Source organism: Acomys russatus, chromosome 30 (genome assembly GCF_903995435.1).
Source record: "Acomys russatus chromosome 30, mAcoRus1.1, whole genome shotgun sequence".
Lineage (NCBI taxonomy): Eukaryota > Metazoa > Chordata > Mammalia > Rodentia > Muridae > Acomys > Acomys russatus.
Genome location: NC_067166.1, coordinates 38,003,132 through 38,019,521, shown reverse-complemented (window position 1 = coordinate 38,019,521; position 16,390 = coordinate 38,003,132). Strand labels below are relative to the sequence as shown.

The following is a 16,390-nucleotide window of genomic DNA, read 5'->3' as shown; positions in this document are numbered from 1 at the left end:
AGTCACTCTACTCCTAAGGTCCTGCTGGCCATTTTCTGAAGCAGGTGGCGCTAAACTCAGTGACTAGGCTCCCAGAGTCTGTGACACAGTGTGCTAGCAGCTTCATGTTCTGCTTAGCTTACTTACGACTTCCAACAAGGCTGACAAGGTTCAGATATATTCACGGATGAGAAATTATAAGCCTGGCCTTTGAGTCCTAGCAAGTGAGCTACAAAGTCCAGAGGCCTGAGGGAGATAGCTAAACTTCCTTCACCACCCCAACCAGAGCTGGAAACTGCGTGCATCCGTGCAGCTTGTAGCTTACTAATTACTGCCACAGCTCCTGGTTCCTCCCCTCCACAGGGGTGTGGAACAAGGCTTCATGTTTGTAAGGGTCGAACTTGGCCCCGGTGGGGTCAACCCTGAGCAAGCCCTGTTTTGTGAACACCTTTCTGAATCTGGCCTTCGGTCATCACGAGCCCTTCATACAGGCTCTTCAGGAGAGGGTTGTTCCTGCTGCTCTCCTCCTGTGGGACACTCTGGGTTGCCTTCTCCGGGATGTCTGCAACCTCCAGCAAGTCCTTGCAGAAGCCCTGGATGCCATAAATAACTTGGCCTCCTCCACCGGCTTCTGGCTTCTCTGCCGCAGATTCTCAGTGTCTGCGAAAGCTCGTTTGTACATTTCTATTGTCTCCTTCAGCTGCTTTTCCAGGGGTGGCTTGTCTGTAGAGGGTAGACCTGTCTTTGGCTCACGATGACCAAGGTCCTCTTCCAGGTCCTGGCCATGGTTTTTTCTGTTTCGTGGCTATGCACAACAAGCGAGGAGAAGGCCGAAGTAATAGCGCCAATGCTGGGAGGCTGTGCAGCGCCAGCCTCATGCACCGTGCTGCCATGATTGCCCCTTCAGTGGCGCCACTGCACAAATACATGATTTTCATATGCATTGCAAAATAATGTGTTGACCTTGAAAAGTCATGTCTAAAACTTTTTTTTGGGGGTGGGGTGGAAGTAATTGCTTTAAAAAATAATGGTTGAAATTACTAATAGTGCACTAAGAAGACAGTTATATGAATTATTAGAGAAGCACTAATAAAAATGTAATAAGTCAGGCATAGTGGTAGCTGCCTACAATCCTGACACTGGGGAGTTGGAGACTGCAGAGCCAGGAGTTCAGCCTCAGCTCTCTAACAAGCACAAGGGCAGTCTGACTCATAGCCCCCTACCCCGCGGAAAATGTAAGATAAGCCTGTGTCATAGCTGTTTGTCACTGTGAAATTTACGGTACCCACATCAGTTAAAAACAAAAACAAAAACAAAGTGTTTTCCTGAGAATTTTTAGGACTCTAGATAAATGATCTTATTAGTGTTATAATATGAACGTTACTCTACAAGGGTTTTATGTCGATAATTATTCCTTAGACTTCCTCTTTATTCTTGCGGTGAGCTCATTACAGGCCATGTAACATGGGACGGAGAACAACGCTATGGTGAATAACAGAGAAGCCTGCGGTTTAGTCTCCAGTGTCACCACTGCCTGACTGAGACAGTGAGCTGATCACTGAGGCTCCACATACCTCAATTTATCTATGCCCCAAAAGGACATCACACTCATCACGAGGTGTTTTCAGTGCACCTTGGAATCACAGGCACAAAGGAACCCAGTAAATCAGCACTAGTATACTCATCGAAAATGTAATAAAAGAATTCTTAAGTGTTGGAAGCATTCAGGTTGGGTTTAAAGATGACGTCTCTGAATTTAGATTCCTACCTCCTTCTGCAATTTAGTCTTGAATGTTTATATTATTTCCGTCAAGCGGCAACCCACTAAAGGTAATTACTGAATTTTTCTGCTTTGTTGAGAATCATTTTATTTTATGGCTTCCCTTGGTTTCTATTTTCAGAGCCTCCTTTCTCAGTTTGCACGCCCTCTCTCCACCCCCAGAACGGCTATGCCTTGTGTCTCTTCCCACTTTATATATTTTCATTTGGAAATATTCCCCCATGATATTTGCCTCTCCCTGGGAATTGCTCTAATCATTCCTTGCAATAGAAAGGCAACTTGTGTTTTATTAAGCAATCACCTAAAAAACAATCTAGTCTTAAGAATGATTCTGTCAAAAATATTAGAATTCAATTTACTTGAAAGATCAAATAGTAACTATAAATTCTTATATTTTCATATCAAGGTTAGCTGTCTACACTTTCTTACTTGTCTATTCTCTTGATGTAATAAAATAAAATTGATTGTGGATCTGTCTGTCTGTCTGTCTGTCTCTCTCTCTCTCTCTCTCTCTCTCTCTCTCTGTCTCCTTCTTTGTCTTCTTCCCTCCATCTGTCTGTCTGTCTGTCTCTCTCTCTCTGTCTCCTTCTTTGTCTTCTTCCCTCCGTCTGTCTGTCTGTCTGTCTGTCTGTCTCTCTCTCTCTCTCTCTCCTTCTTTGTCTTCTTCCCTTTATCTATCTCCCCTTTTTCCTCTTCCTCTCTCCTCTCCTTCATGCTCAGGGCCAACTCAGTACCCTATGAATATTACACCAGCATACCACCACTCAGCAGTAGCTCTAGCACCTTCTTACTCATTGTTAAATTTATAATAATTTATTTTCATTTAAATTGATATATAACACAATGTATAAATCTTAAACATATAATTGAGGTTTCTTAAGGGGAAAAATTCCCTTTTCTGTCCACTCATCACATTGTCTGTTTTGGGGTCAATCCAATACGACTTTTAGTACCATGTATGTGATAATATGTAGCACGGCTAGTACTTCTCTTTTAAAGTATGTTTGGTTCTATGTGGTTGTATGTTTCTCCATGTAAACTTTGAAGTAAGTATGAATCCTTCTAAGTGAAACTTTGTATGGAAATTTGATAGAGTGCTGAGTTGTGTTTGATACTGCTATACACTGGTAAGATGAAGAATTTTAAATGGAAACAAAATATTTATTGTAAAATTCTCTATGGTTCTAATGTGAGGAAAAGGCGTATTCCTTTATTCTACCATCACATTTAAAGTTTTAGAGGGCATCTTCCAAAAAGGAGCAAGAAGATTCACATACATCTGCTTGCGACTTCTGTGGCTGACGTGCTGAGATGGCAGATAGAGGTTAAGTCAGATTGGATGAGATAGGGTCACAGTAAAACTACTCAGCATAGTACTTGGGTGAGTCAGACCTGGACAGTGGGGGTGGGGGGTGGGGTGGGAGGTGAAGAGAGCAAGATAGCGAACAGTGGAGGGATTAGACAGGCTTCCACACATGATGTGAGAACCAGTCAAAGGAGAAGAAGGGCACTTAGTCCCCAAGTCAGTGGTTGTCAAGGAAAGTTTATATAACCCTCCTCTCTACCACTGAACCCCCGAGGAGGTTACTGTAGCATGTACTACCAGGGTAGCTGCCAAGCATCCTACCATGTGCAATGCCAGTTCCCAGAAGTTCTCACTTCATAAGCTCATCGGAACCTGTTGGGCACTAGAGGCTGTGAAATCTTTCTGGATACGGTGCTGTGGACCCATGCTTCTTAGTTTTTGTCAACATGACAGACTCTAGAGCCCCTGGGAATGGAGGGCCTCAACTAAGAAATTGCCTTATCATATTACCCTATAACAAGTCTGTGGGGGCGTATTCTTTTTTCTTTTTTCTTGTCTTTTCTTTTTCTTTTTGTATTTCTGTTGCAATTTTTTAAAATAATATTTTTACATATACATTTATATTATTATGCATATATAAAATAAACTACATACAGCAAGAACAACCACAAAACAATCAGGAATTACATAAATGTTACATTCATAGTGTTTTGGCTATTTGTATTTGGCAACCTTGAAGAAAACATTTTCCTATCTTAATGAGTCTAAAATTCTGAATGTAAATCAATATCTATCCTATCTCATCTCTATCAACTTAAAACATCTATCTAGACATAAAAACATCTTAACCCTTAAACAACTAACCTTAGTTGTGAAACTAAACTATCTGGTCTTCAACCCCATCCGAGACATGAGAAGGAATAAAATTAATTACCTGAGTATATAGGGGTGCAGGTTAGCAGCTTCACAAATAAGAAGATGACAGAGACAGTTTGCTGCCTGAACAGTCACCCAAAACTCTCTATAACATTGGAACATCACCTTCAACCTTCTGGCCCGTTATATCTGACAGACATATTTGTGAGGCAGGAACTATTGAGGACTTGCTTACCCTGTCTTAGCAGAGTTTGGCCATCGAGTTGGCCTGCACCCAGGCTTACGCTTTTTTAGGCAGAACTCTATCAGTGGTCAAAACAGGGATATTTTGAGGGGGGGGTATTTTCTTAATGATTAATTAAGAAGGCCCCACCAGCTGTGGGCATTCTGCCCCTGGGTAGGTGGTCCTGGGTTGTAAAAACAAAAAGCAAGCTGAGCAAGCCATGGAGAGCAAGCCAGTGAGTAGTGTCCCACCATGGTCCTTGCTTTGGTTCCTTCCTCCAGGCTTCTGTGTCCAGCTCCTGCCCAGGCTTTGCTCAGTGGAGTGCGGGATGGAAGTCTAAACCAAACAAGCCGGTTCCTCCCTCAAGTGCATGTGGTCATGGTGTTTCAAGTGCATGTGGTCATGGTGTTTCAAGTGCATGTGGTCATGGTGTTTCTTCACAGAAACAGAGACGCAAACTTACAGGATCCTTGATGCTGATGGGGAAACAGTTATATTTGAGGAGATTCTTATTGTTCTCTTTCTGCCCTGCTCTGTTCCTGCTATTTTGTTGTTTATGTGTGTGTGCTTGGAATGACACACATGTAACAGCATACTTTTAGGTATGCATACCTACTCACACATACGTGTGTGTGTGTGTGTGTGTGTGTGTGTGTGTGTGTGTGTGTGTGTAAAACTTGACCTTATATTTTAATTCAGCAAGATCATACACAGTTAAAAGATCACATTCTCCCCCAAAACACCCCATGTTCTACCAGCTATCTGACAAATTCCATACATGTTTGTTTTAACTCTGTTTAAGAATGTACTAAATCAAGTAAAATATTTTTGTCACTTATGACTAATTCCATGAGGTAACCCAGACCCAGAAAGACATAAGTGGTATGTACTCACTTACAAGTGGATAAACATAGTACAATTCTCAGATCCAAAAGAAGATATATAACAAGGAGGACCCAGGGGAGGATGCTTAAATCTCACTTAGAAGGGGAAATAGAATAGACAGTGGGAGTGGGTGAAGAGAAGAAACAAGGTCGTAGGGAAGCACAGAGAGAAATGAGGGTGAGGGTCAGACCTGGGGAGAGCTGGGGCCTGCAAAGAGAAGAGAAGGCTGGAGACACCTCTGTGACAAGCTGGAGACCTAGGACAGCATAGGCTTCTGGGAGGATGTGGGCATGACTGTAGCTGAGACTCCCAGTAGCAGGGGTGACGGAGACTGCAGAGGACACCCTCTAACTAGACGGGACTCCTAGTGGAGGGAGGTGACCACCAACCCATGCACAAAATCTTAGACCCAAAACTTACCCTGCCTACAAGATGTGCAGTGATAATGATAGAACAGACAGAGCAGAGATGGAGGGAAGGTCCAACCAATGCCTGGCACAACCTGAGACCCACCTCATGGGAGAGAGCCAAGCCTCTCAACACAGCCATCAATGTTCTGCGATTCTCTCAGACAGAAGCCTAGCATAGCTGTTCCTCTGAGAGGCTCCACCCAGCTCTGGATCCAAACAGATGCTGAAACTCACAGCCAAACCTTGCATAAAGCATAGGGAGTCTAGTGGAGAAGTGGTTGGGGGGGCTGGGGGTGGATAGAAGGACCTGGAAGTGACAGGATCTCCACAGGAAGACCAACAGAGCCAACTAACCAGGGCCCAGAGGGACTTGTGGAGACTGAAGCACCAACCAAGGACCATGCATAGACTGGACCTAGGCCCCTCTGCACAGATGTAGCCAATGGGCAGATCAGGCTTTATGTAGGTCCCCTAGTAAGCGGAGCATGGGCTGTCTCTGACATGGACTTGGTTGCCTACTTTTTAAAATTTTTTTTATTTTTTTAAATTATTTATTAATTTATTCTTGTTACATCTCAATGGTTATCCCATCCCTTGTATCCTGCCATTCCTCCCTCCCTCCCATTTTCCCCTTATTCCCCTCCCCTATGACTGTTCCTGATGGGGATTCCCTCCCCCTGTATATGCTCATAGGGTATCAAGTCTCTCTAGCCAATGGACAGAACATTCTCCACGGTTGCCTACTTTTTAATCACTGCCCCCTGGTGGGGCTGTGTCACCAGGTCACAGGGGAAGAGGATGTGCTCAGGCCTGATGTGACTTGATGAGCTGGGGTGGGGTCTCCCCTTTTCTGAGAAATAGAGGAAGGGGTATGAGGGAAGGTCCTATGACTGGTATGTAAAATGAATGAATAAATTAATTAATTTAATTTTTTAAAGAAAAATATTTAGGTCGGGCAATGATGGTGCATGCCTTTAATCCCAGCACTTGAGAGGCAGAGGCAGGTGGATCCCTGTGAGTTCGAGGCCAGTCTGCTCTACAATGTGAGTCCAGGACAGCCAAGGCTACACATAAAAACCCTGTCTCGAAACCAAAAAAAGAAAAAGAAAAAGAAAAGAGATTTAGAAGTAATGTGTGGACAAGTGGTTTGCCAGTGCTTTAGATAAGGGAGCCAGCTGTTTAACATGATTTAGACAGATGTGGTATATTTCTCATGCCCTGGAATTAGGTTGCTGACTTTCAACTGGATTTCTTTTCCAAACTCCAAATCTATAGAGCAGCTGGTGGGTTTCAGTGACTGCCTGGACCAGCACTCACATCATTTTATCATTTAAAGTTAGTCTTCTCATCTTAGCACATGAAGAATGCAAGTGTGTGTTTCTTATTACGTGAAATGTTACAATGACACCAAATGTAGGGTGTAGGACAGCCCAACTAATGGGGTTTCAGCAGTAGCAGCCTGAGGTGTTACTAGGCAAAAATTATACCAGGAGAGGGATGATCACATAACAGTGTGTGTAGCATCAAGGAGCCAGTAGAGCACGCTGTCCCCAATGACTCATCTCCATACACAAAAGATGAGTGCATTAGGCCACATGCTCAGGCTAAGCAGGAAGAAACAGTGAAAATGAAAGAACTCATAGAGTTCAAAATACTGCTCTCACAGACACAGAGATTTGTATCTCCTTTGTGCCTACATGTACTTGTCAGAGCCCACAACAAAACGTATCATTTTACCATATATTTTAGGTGTAAAGAAACCTGGGCTTGATACTGGATCTACTGTGTGTGTGGCTTAGTGTTCCCCTATAATCACCAGGCATAAGTCATTGCTCACCCAGAATCTAATACGAAAAAAAAAAAAAAAATGCCTCCAGCTGGTCTTGCAAACTGCGTTTCCACTCTTCTGACACATTTACCACTCTCCTGCCAGTGTGAACCTTCTAAAATATAAAACTGATCCTGTCTCTCTCCTGGTGACCAGGCTGAGTTCTTTGGACAGATATCCTTTGATGTTTTCCAACTACTGGGTCTCTGCTCACATTCTCCTGGCCGCCTTAAGCATTCTCCACTCCTTTGTCCTTTGTTAATTCTATTCATACTTTAAGATGCCTTCCAGGAATCCCCTATCCAGTGAACAGGCTGATTTCAGGTGCCCTGAATTTAGGCTTCCTCCTGCTCCCCTTACAATCCTCATGTGAATGAATGGGAATTGTTTGGCCCTCCTATATAGATGGTGATAAGCTTTTGGTGACAGACACCTGATCCTAATTACCTTCCTTTGACAAACAGCACAATTACTGGGAAAGAATGGCCTAAGTAGGTTATGGGAAGGAAGAAAAGAAATGGAGGCAAAAAAAAAAAAAAAAAAGAGGATGAGGAGAGACAAGAGTAAAGTGCGCAGTATCGCAGTGCTCATTAACAGAATAGACTAGGAAGAGCGGGACACAAAGGAGTGGAGTCAGGTAGATGGTATAGAGGTCTCTGATTTCTAAGATAACCCACTGTAAATGAGGGACTGAGCATCTTTACCAAGTCCTCATAAACTGCACTTTCTCTGTCGCAATTTGCAAATTGTGCCACAGCTGCTCAGACATTATCCTTTGACTTTGAATAGGGTGTCTAGTGCTGTAATCTAAACCTCAAAGCTTCGCTTCTTGTTTTGGTTCATGTTAATGTCTTTATATCGACCAGGCAGCTTATTCGAGTATTAAACACCATATAAGAAGAACTATAAAATATGTGAATGTCTAGAAAACTGATGAATTACTTATTGGTGTCTCCCACTAACTCATAGTTTATGATCTTTCATTAACTAAATAGTAGTGCTTTATTAAACCTATTCTTTACATCATTTAGGCCAAAGAACTTCATATTTAATTTAATTAATTTGTGTATTTATTTATTTTGAGTTTTGGAGACAGAGTTTCTCTCTGTAGGCTTGGCTGTCCTGAACTCGCTTTGTAGACCAGGCTGCCCTCGAATTCACAGAGATCTTCCTGCCTCTGCCTCACTGAGTGCTGGGATTACAGGTGTGCGCCACTGTGCTAGGCTTATATGTTATTGTAGCGGAAAGAAAGGAATCAATAAGGTAGCCCTTTGCATTATGTGACCATGAAGCCCAAACCTTAGCAAAACTAAGGGTAAGGGATAGAGAAATCTCTAATTTAGTGATTTTCCATCAGAGACCCGCATATGTGACAGAAATACTGTAAAGTTATTTAGATAATAGAAGAAAGATAGAATTTCAATTTAATTACATATACAGCTTTCATATCTAAAAGCATACAATTCAACTTTATCAGCTGTCAAACTTTTTATTTAAGGGATCTTCACTGAAAACAAGAAGTTATTTTTGACAATAGCAGTGTAGAAACAGAAGCTGCTTGCCTTCCCACTAGACCTACAGTGCTGCAGTAAACGCTGGTGTGGCCCTATTTTGGGGCCCTTGACATCAAGATAAGCTCAACTAAGAGAACCAAGAAAGTGTTACCCATAGTTTAAATTCTTGATTTTACCACCCAACACCATAGTTAGATCTTTTCTTTCTGGGCCCTTGAAAGATACAGTTAATCATTGCACTTCCACATTTCGAACTTCCAGACTTGAGCAGATGTGCTTTAGTATACTTATACAGCAAGACTTTCTTAGGAGCAATTAGCTCATGAACTCTGTCTTACAACCTCAGTCCTCCCATTTGTACATTTGAACTATTAATAACACACTATGTCTCATTTTTTCATCTAGTCTGATGTGTAAATCCTGACTAGTTATACATCATTGGATCCTGATTCAAGGCCGATATGCTAGGAGTGATGGTCAGTGTTAATTGACAAGTTGACGTCATCTAAAAAGAAGCAGCTGGGAACAAAGTCTCAGCGAGGGGACTTGCCTTTTAGATGAGGTAGTCCTGTGGGCGTGTCTTTGTGGGGATGGGTCTTGAGGATTCTCCACTGTTTAAGAGCACTAGCATGCATGCGGCTTTGCTATCTACTCCTGACTGGGAATGCAGGGTGCATGATTGCTTCAAGTCCCTGCTGCCGTGCCTTCCCCACAGAGATGGGCTGTGTCCTGCAAGTAGGAGCCAGATAAATTATTTCTCCTTTAAGTTGCTTTGGCCAAGGTGTTTCAATCACAGCTACAAGAAAACAAACCAAGATTCTAGCCACAGGTACCAGTTGAACTTTCCGGAAGGTAGGCTTGTGAGATAGCTAGAAGCTCTCTGTTCCTCCCCTCACACGGTGTTAAATGCAATTTCAGCTCTGCCGAGGCCAAATCAGTACCATTTTGTGTTCAGGGCCTGAGCGCCTGACCCCTTCCCCGACCGAGTTTCCAGAGAGAGCCCCAAACATACAACTAGCAACTGTTCCTAGGAGCTTGCAATGAGGGCAAACCAATAAGAGCTACAGGTCACACTGACCAAAACAAACAAAAAATTCCCTCCTGCGATCTGGCCCTGGTCCCCTCGCTTAGCCCTAGTCACCCAGCCAATCAGCTTAAAGGTCACCCTGTTAGCCAATCAAGGGTGTACTAATCACTGTTGCTAAAGTCTGGTTCTGTAAAGGATATAAAAACCCACTGCTTTTGCTGTTCAGGGTTTCCTCCTTCCCAAAGGCAGGTAGACATCACCGCCACAGATCAATAGTAGCCTCTTGCATTTGCATCGATCTCAGACTCTGTCTCTCATTGGGGCCTCCAGGAAAAGATTCTCCCGACACGACAGCTCCCTGGCTTCAAATGATGACTATAAAATTGAATACTTTGTCATAATAAAGTCAGAATTTTTCCTGAATTTGCCAGATCCCCAAGTTCCTAATTCTCTTCTCCTGATTTTTTTTTAAATTCAATAACTAATCAATGAAGTTTAAGGCCAGTCTCCTTTAATTTTTGTTGGAAATTTTTCAAATTTCCTAAGGTTGTATACATAATTTTAATAAAATCATAGAATTGAAAGAGTCAATGTTGTAAATAGGCATATAAAAGGGAGTATAAGAATAACTGCAGAACTGTGACAAGTGGAAAATAAAACATGAAATAAATACAAAGTAAGGTAAGCTATATGCAGCTTTATTCCCACTACAAATCCCGAAAAACAACAAAAAGGGAATTTTCTGAATTATTAATACATGAGGACTGTTTGTGTTCAACCTTGTGATCTTGAGTCAATATTCTGAAATAGGGTGCTAAGTTTTCCGTTCTGCCTTTATCATCTTCTTCTCTTCTAAGCCAGTGTCTTCCTTTTTGTTCATGCTTCTTTTTAAAAAATTATTCTAATGAGTCTATAACTTCCAAAGAGAAGCTTATTTTTAAAAAGTTGATTGTTTACAAGTTAAACTAATTTTCCTAACATCTCTATGCAACAGAACCATGGCCTAAGTATCAGGGACATTTGATAGACAAACCCGAAAATGCTTCTTTTTCTGTTTCTTAGGAAAGTGGAAAGTGTTCCTGTTACCTAATCATTGTCCAATTCTTTCTCTTATCTGAGTTAGCCACACTCAGCCTTTATTGATTTCAGGCACCTCCTCGGCCATGTAAACCAGATCCAAGGTCTTCCACTTCTGATCTTCATGAGCCCCAGACATGTGGATTTAGTTGACTCTGACTCCCTGAATATTACCACACTTGTAGCAGCTTGACCACCGCTCCATGAATCATACTTTACTAACAAACAGAACTGTTGTATTTTTACCAGAGCCATTGGAGAATGGCCACTGCATCCAAATAAAATCCAGACTACTGCACAGACAAAGAACATCACTGCTTTGACCCTAGGACACTTATTTTTCATTCCTTACTCTAATTGCACTTCAGAGTTTGAACTTTCCTCAAACTAGAAAACTAAATCTTGTCCTCAATTCTCATTCTCTCTCTCTCTCTCTCTCTCTCTCTCTCTCTCTCTCTCCTCTCCTCTCTCTCTCTCCTCTCTCTCTCTCTCTCTCTCTCTCTCTCTCTCTCTCTCTCTCTCCCTCTCTCCCTCCCTCCCTCTCTCTCTCCCTCTCTCTCTCTCCCTCCCCCACCTCTCCCTTCATTCCTTCCTTTCTTTTTCTTTTTTCTATTATTGCTGTTACTTTGATTTAGTTTCCACAGTACTTATTTGCTAAAATTCTGCTCCTGTGTCAGCACCTACCCCAGGCTTTTGGCATCCCTCCAGACCTTTCCTAATGCTTTGGGCTTCTCTCTCTGTTAAAGAAGTACATTGTGTTTTATTTTGATGTATTTTTTTTCTTATCTCTAGAGAAGAGACCATATGTTATTTATTATGATATCAGAGTAAATAAGTTTACTTTTCTAAGATTCACTAATCTTTCTCATCTAACAATGGAGAGCACATTGGCATTTTCTAAAAATCACACACAGATATTTCCCCAAACCAGCATTGTCAAGTGAGAACTCAGTCTGTCCAATTAATATCTGACTTTTTATTTTAAAACAATCCTCTAAGCTGATGTTATAAGTGGCAGAACAAAAGCACTTGTGGAAGGTTGCCAGTGCCATACTACAAGTCACACTCCGCTTCTTGTGTCCAATGACTTGGCATTACTGAAGTTGTTGTTTTCATATTCCATGTACAGGGCTTGCCCTTATCCACCAGTTTCCCTACCTCAGGAAAAACATTTGGGTCCCTGAAAAGGAAGAAAACCAACCTGGGCAATTGGGAAGCCAACCAGGTCATATTAAAGAAAATAGCTATAAAGTCAAACAGCAACTTCTAAACAATAAATAACACAAGCTAGGACATTTGAGCCCTGTTTGTCATGCCAAACTCACTTGTGTTCTTAGTCCAATTTTCTTCTCTAGTTTATGTTCTGTCATTAGACTCTGAGTTAGACTTCTATACATTGCTGCAGACTTAATAAAGATATTTCTTTCTTTCTTTCTTTCTTTTTTTTTTCTTTTTCTGGTGCGCTTCCAGAGACCTAGCATGCAGTGAAGGTTTTATAGTGCTATGCAGTGCAGCAGATGTCATTCCATTTGCCTAAGTCCTGCTGACATTTGGAGATGTGGATTAATTGAGCTACAGAATGAAATTTAATTAAAATTAAATACAGACTTGGCCATTGTATCTGCTCATTTCCTGCACTCTAGCATGTGTATTTGCAAGCAGTGCCATGGTTAATTTGTTTAATCAGGACGCTCTGTGGGGGAAGCTGCACTTTGTTTTACGCTGAAAGACTGAGGGTTTTGGGGGATGCCAGGTTGGGTTTCATTGCGTACAATGCAAGCTCTGTAAATGATGCTACTGATGAGCCTCAGAGGGCTACCTGAGAGCATGGTGGCCCCACAGGAACCCATAGAGAGACAACTTGTCACAGCCAATGCTTAGTGATGTCTTCTAAATTGGCATTACATGACCACAGGAATCTCATCTATTACCCATTAACGTGTTGCCATAGTATTTTTTCCATCCAGATACCCATTCATGCAATTACTCAACCAACATTTTTTAGTACCAACTATGTGCCAAACCTCACATGTAAGGAAAACATTGTTATTACACAAACGTAGTAAAAACACAATAATAATATTTTTCCTGCCAAAAAAGAAATCTCAGGATAATTTGTCATTTTGTGAAATGACAAGATCATCCTTTAGAACAAGATAGCACAGGGTTTTAAAACTTTGTCTCCAGGATGTGGAGAAATAATTCTACTTTCAGTTCAGATGGGATTGCATTAAGGTAAGTGGGATCTGTGGCAGCCTTCTGCTAAGAACCATTTCAGAAGCCTCCTCCTAGAGTAGGAGAGATTTGCTGGTTACTGAAGTTAAAAATGAACTACGTTCCAGCAGTCATCCAAAGACCAAGAGTTTTCCTTTATCTTCTATCTGTATACCTTTCTATTCTCCTCTCCGTATTTTAAGCTTTCATTTGAAAAGACCTACGCAAGCACATCTGCTCCAGGATATATTAAAAGATTTCTATTGGATCTAGCATATGATATCATGGTACCAAGGAGTGGGCAGCCAGTGTTTGGACAGTCTGCCATCACCCCTTTGGAAGCATCACCTACTTCTTAAGAGAATCACTCATCCCACACTTACGTCCCTTAGGTAAAAGTGTGTGAGCTGCAGGGTGAACCAGTATTTATTCTACTGCCAGTAACCTCTGTTCCAAAATGGTCCCATCGTTCTAGCCAGCATGTAATACCACATGCTAAGCCTTTGGTTCATGACAGGGTGCAATTCATGAGTCTTCTCCATCGCTAAAGGGGAAACTTTCTGAAAACACTGCCAATGGCAAGAGAAGCTCCAGAGAAATGAAGACACTGGTCCTGTCTTCTGAGCCTCACCCAGTGAGTGTTTGTGCAGGTTGGTGTGAGTTGGTTTTCTGGCTGCAAGACTGAAAAGAGCCACAGCTGATGAGCCTTGTCTTTATTCCAGCATTCATGTGGGCTGTAGTCATGAAACCACACTTCCTGCACCTCTCAGCACTCATCAGCTCAGTGTCTAGATGCGTGCCTCAGAGGATGATTTTGTTGAAAAGGAGAGAATAAAATCAATTATAAGGCAACTTAAGTGAATAATCTTTTGTCTTTTAGTAAGCCCACTTAAATACATTAGTATTGCTCAAAAAATATAGTTTCTACTTTGTTTGACATGGCTGTTATATGACTCAAAGAACTCATTCAAAGTCACCCAACAAATTCAAATGGGGAAATAGACAATTCTAACTACTTCATATTGATTTAGCCTCATATAATTGCCCCCCAAGAAACCCCATGACCCTATTCTGTGGTATATGCTAGAGTTAGCTATCTTAGCACCTGGAAATTGTTCTTTTATGTTCCCTGCATGGTACATGGAGGTTGTGAGTTCTTGTAAATTCCAAAGTAAACTCTTCTTTTTTTCCTCAGCTGAGCTGTATTGTTTCTAGCTATGGACTCAAATTGCCTCAATAAGTGGGCACATCATGTATTTTTTCTGGCATACACTCTCTATTCTGCATCAGCCATACTTAATTTATGCGAGCAATATCCTATTCTGTGTTCATTTCAAGGATCACTTTGAAGTCATGGCAAAGAAAGCATACCATTTTTTTCTCCATATGTCTTTTATGAACAAAATTTGAAATTTTGTGTTTGTTCCTTTTTCTTTCAGTGCTAGGATTGAACCCAGGGCCCCACACAGACTAGAGACATGCTCTATTACAGATATGTATTCATGACTGTAATCCTGATCTTTTCTAACTTCTCATTTTTCATAAACATAATAATTTTAATTGCAAGAGTGTCATTTAAATTATAATTAATGCATAAATAACATGGTATTTGTTGAGCCTAAGTTCTAAGTTGTTATAGGTCTGTCATATTGCTACCATGTTGGGGATGACTCTTTTTAAGCTGATTGATCTAATTAAAGACAGATAAAGGAATTGTTATATTAATGAAAAGAACACTTTTTTTGTTTTTAGAGGCAGGCTTTCTGTGTGTAGCCTTGGCTGTCCTGGACTTATTTTGTAGACTAGGCTGGCCTTGAACTCACAGAGATCCCCCTGCCTCTGCCTCCCCAAGTGCTGGGATTATAGGTATCCATCACTGCACCCAGTTCAATTATTTTTATTTCTTCTCATCTTTTTGTCACTTTTACATAAAACGGGTTCAAAGAGTAAAAAAGAAAGGAAAAGATAATGCTTATTATAACTTTAACTCTTAGTAAAAAGATTAATTTTTATCAGTGAACTATGCCATTTTTAGGGGAGGTGGCCATGTGTATGTTGTCTTATCATGAATTTGAAAAGGTTTATAGGCAAGTTTGGAGGAAAGAAAAGGAAGAGAAAATGAGGTAATTATGTTATAACCTTGAAAATAAAGAAAACAATTTTAAATATTAGTGGACACTCTCTCAGAAAGGAATGGTTACTGAAACTGGGTGCCATATATTTAGGTTTTCAGGAGTATGCTTCTGATGACTGCTAGGCAGGTATGACTGTGTAGTTAAGAAGTGAAGACCAACAGTACTTATCCCCAGAATAAAGCATAGAGACACCGCCATTTGGAACTGCAGCTCCTGAGCAGCACAAGTTCAATGCTACCTCCAGTGTTGTGCACATGGGGTACACGATGTACAGGAGACACTCCATGGCAGTTAGATTTGTAATTCATGATTAAGGGCAATTGAAGGAAGCTTGAGAATTGTTTCTGATATTTGGTCCAGAGCAAGGTGACAGAAATGTACAGTGAGTCACCTTTTGTCAAAATTTTAAGAGAATAATTACTTTTTCCAATTAAGGCTCCGTTTCAATGGACTGATCTCTGCAGGATAACCCCATTGCTGCCTGAGTTATATTTAGTCCTTACAAGCTTCTAAAAGTGCTGCCAGGTATGGTGACAGCCAAGTATCTGAGACAGAGGAAGCACAAAGTGACCCCCCCTCATATGCATTCCTTTCTGCTTCATTTGCATTGCCTTGTGAGTTCATTAATTGCAGCATTTTCAGTGAATATCTTATGTACTTTTCAAATCTCAGGACCCTTACTATTCTTAAAATATATTGAAGAAATCACATATTTAATTTAAAATCCACAATTTTTTTCTAAAGGAAATTTATAAGCAGGCATTGATTTCTATCTTTGCCGATATCTTCATGTTTATCTTATCAGACCTAGGGTATTTTCTCTGCTATGCATTGACTCCATTTTAAAAATTATTATTTTTTTCTTTTTTCTTTCTTTCTTTCTTTTTTTTTTTTCTTTTTTTGGTTTTATTATTGTTGTTGTTGCTTTTGCGTGGGGTCTCAGGTAGCTCAGGCTGGCCTTGAACTTCGTATGAGGCTATAGCTAGCCTTAAGCTCTTGATTCTCCTGCCTCTAACCCTTCCATGTTAGGTTTATACACTACACATTTCAGTATTGAATTCTGTTGGGTTCATTGCTTTGGATGAAGTATATAGAGAAATCTGGCACCGTGTGGACTTATAGGTGGAAAAGAAGAA

General features: G+C 41.0%; 1 pseudogene; it reads right to left on the bottom strand.

Annotated features, from left to right (window-relative positions):
• Positions 1 to 238: 238 nt before the first annotated feature.
• On the bottom strand, positions 239 to 872 carry LOC127212408 (grpE protein homolog 1, mitochondrial-like; annotated as a pseudogene).
• Between the last annotated feature and the right edge of the window lie 15,518 nt (positions 873 to 16,390).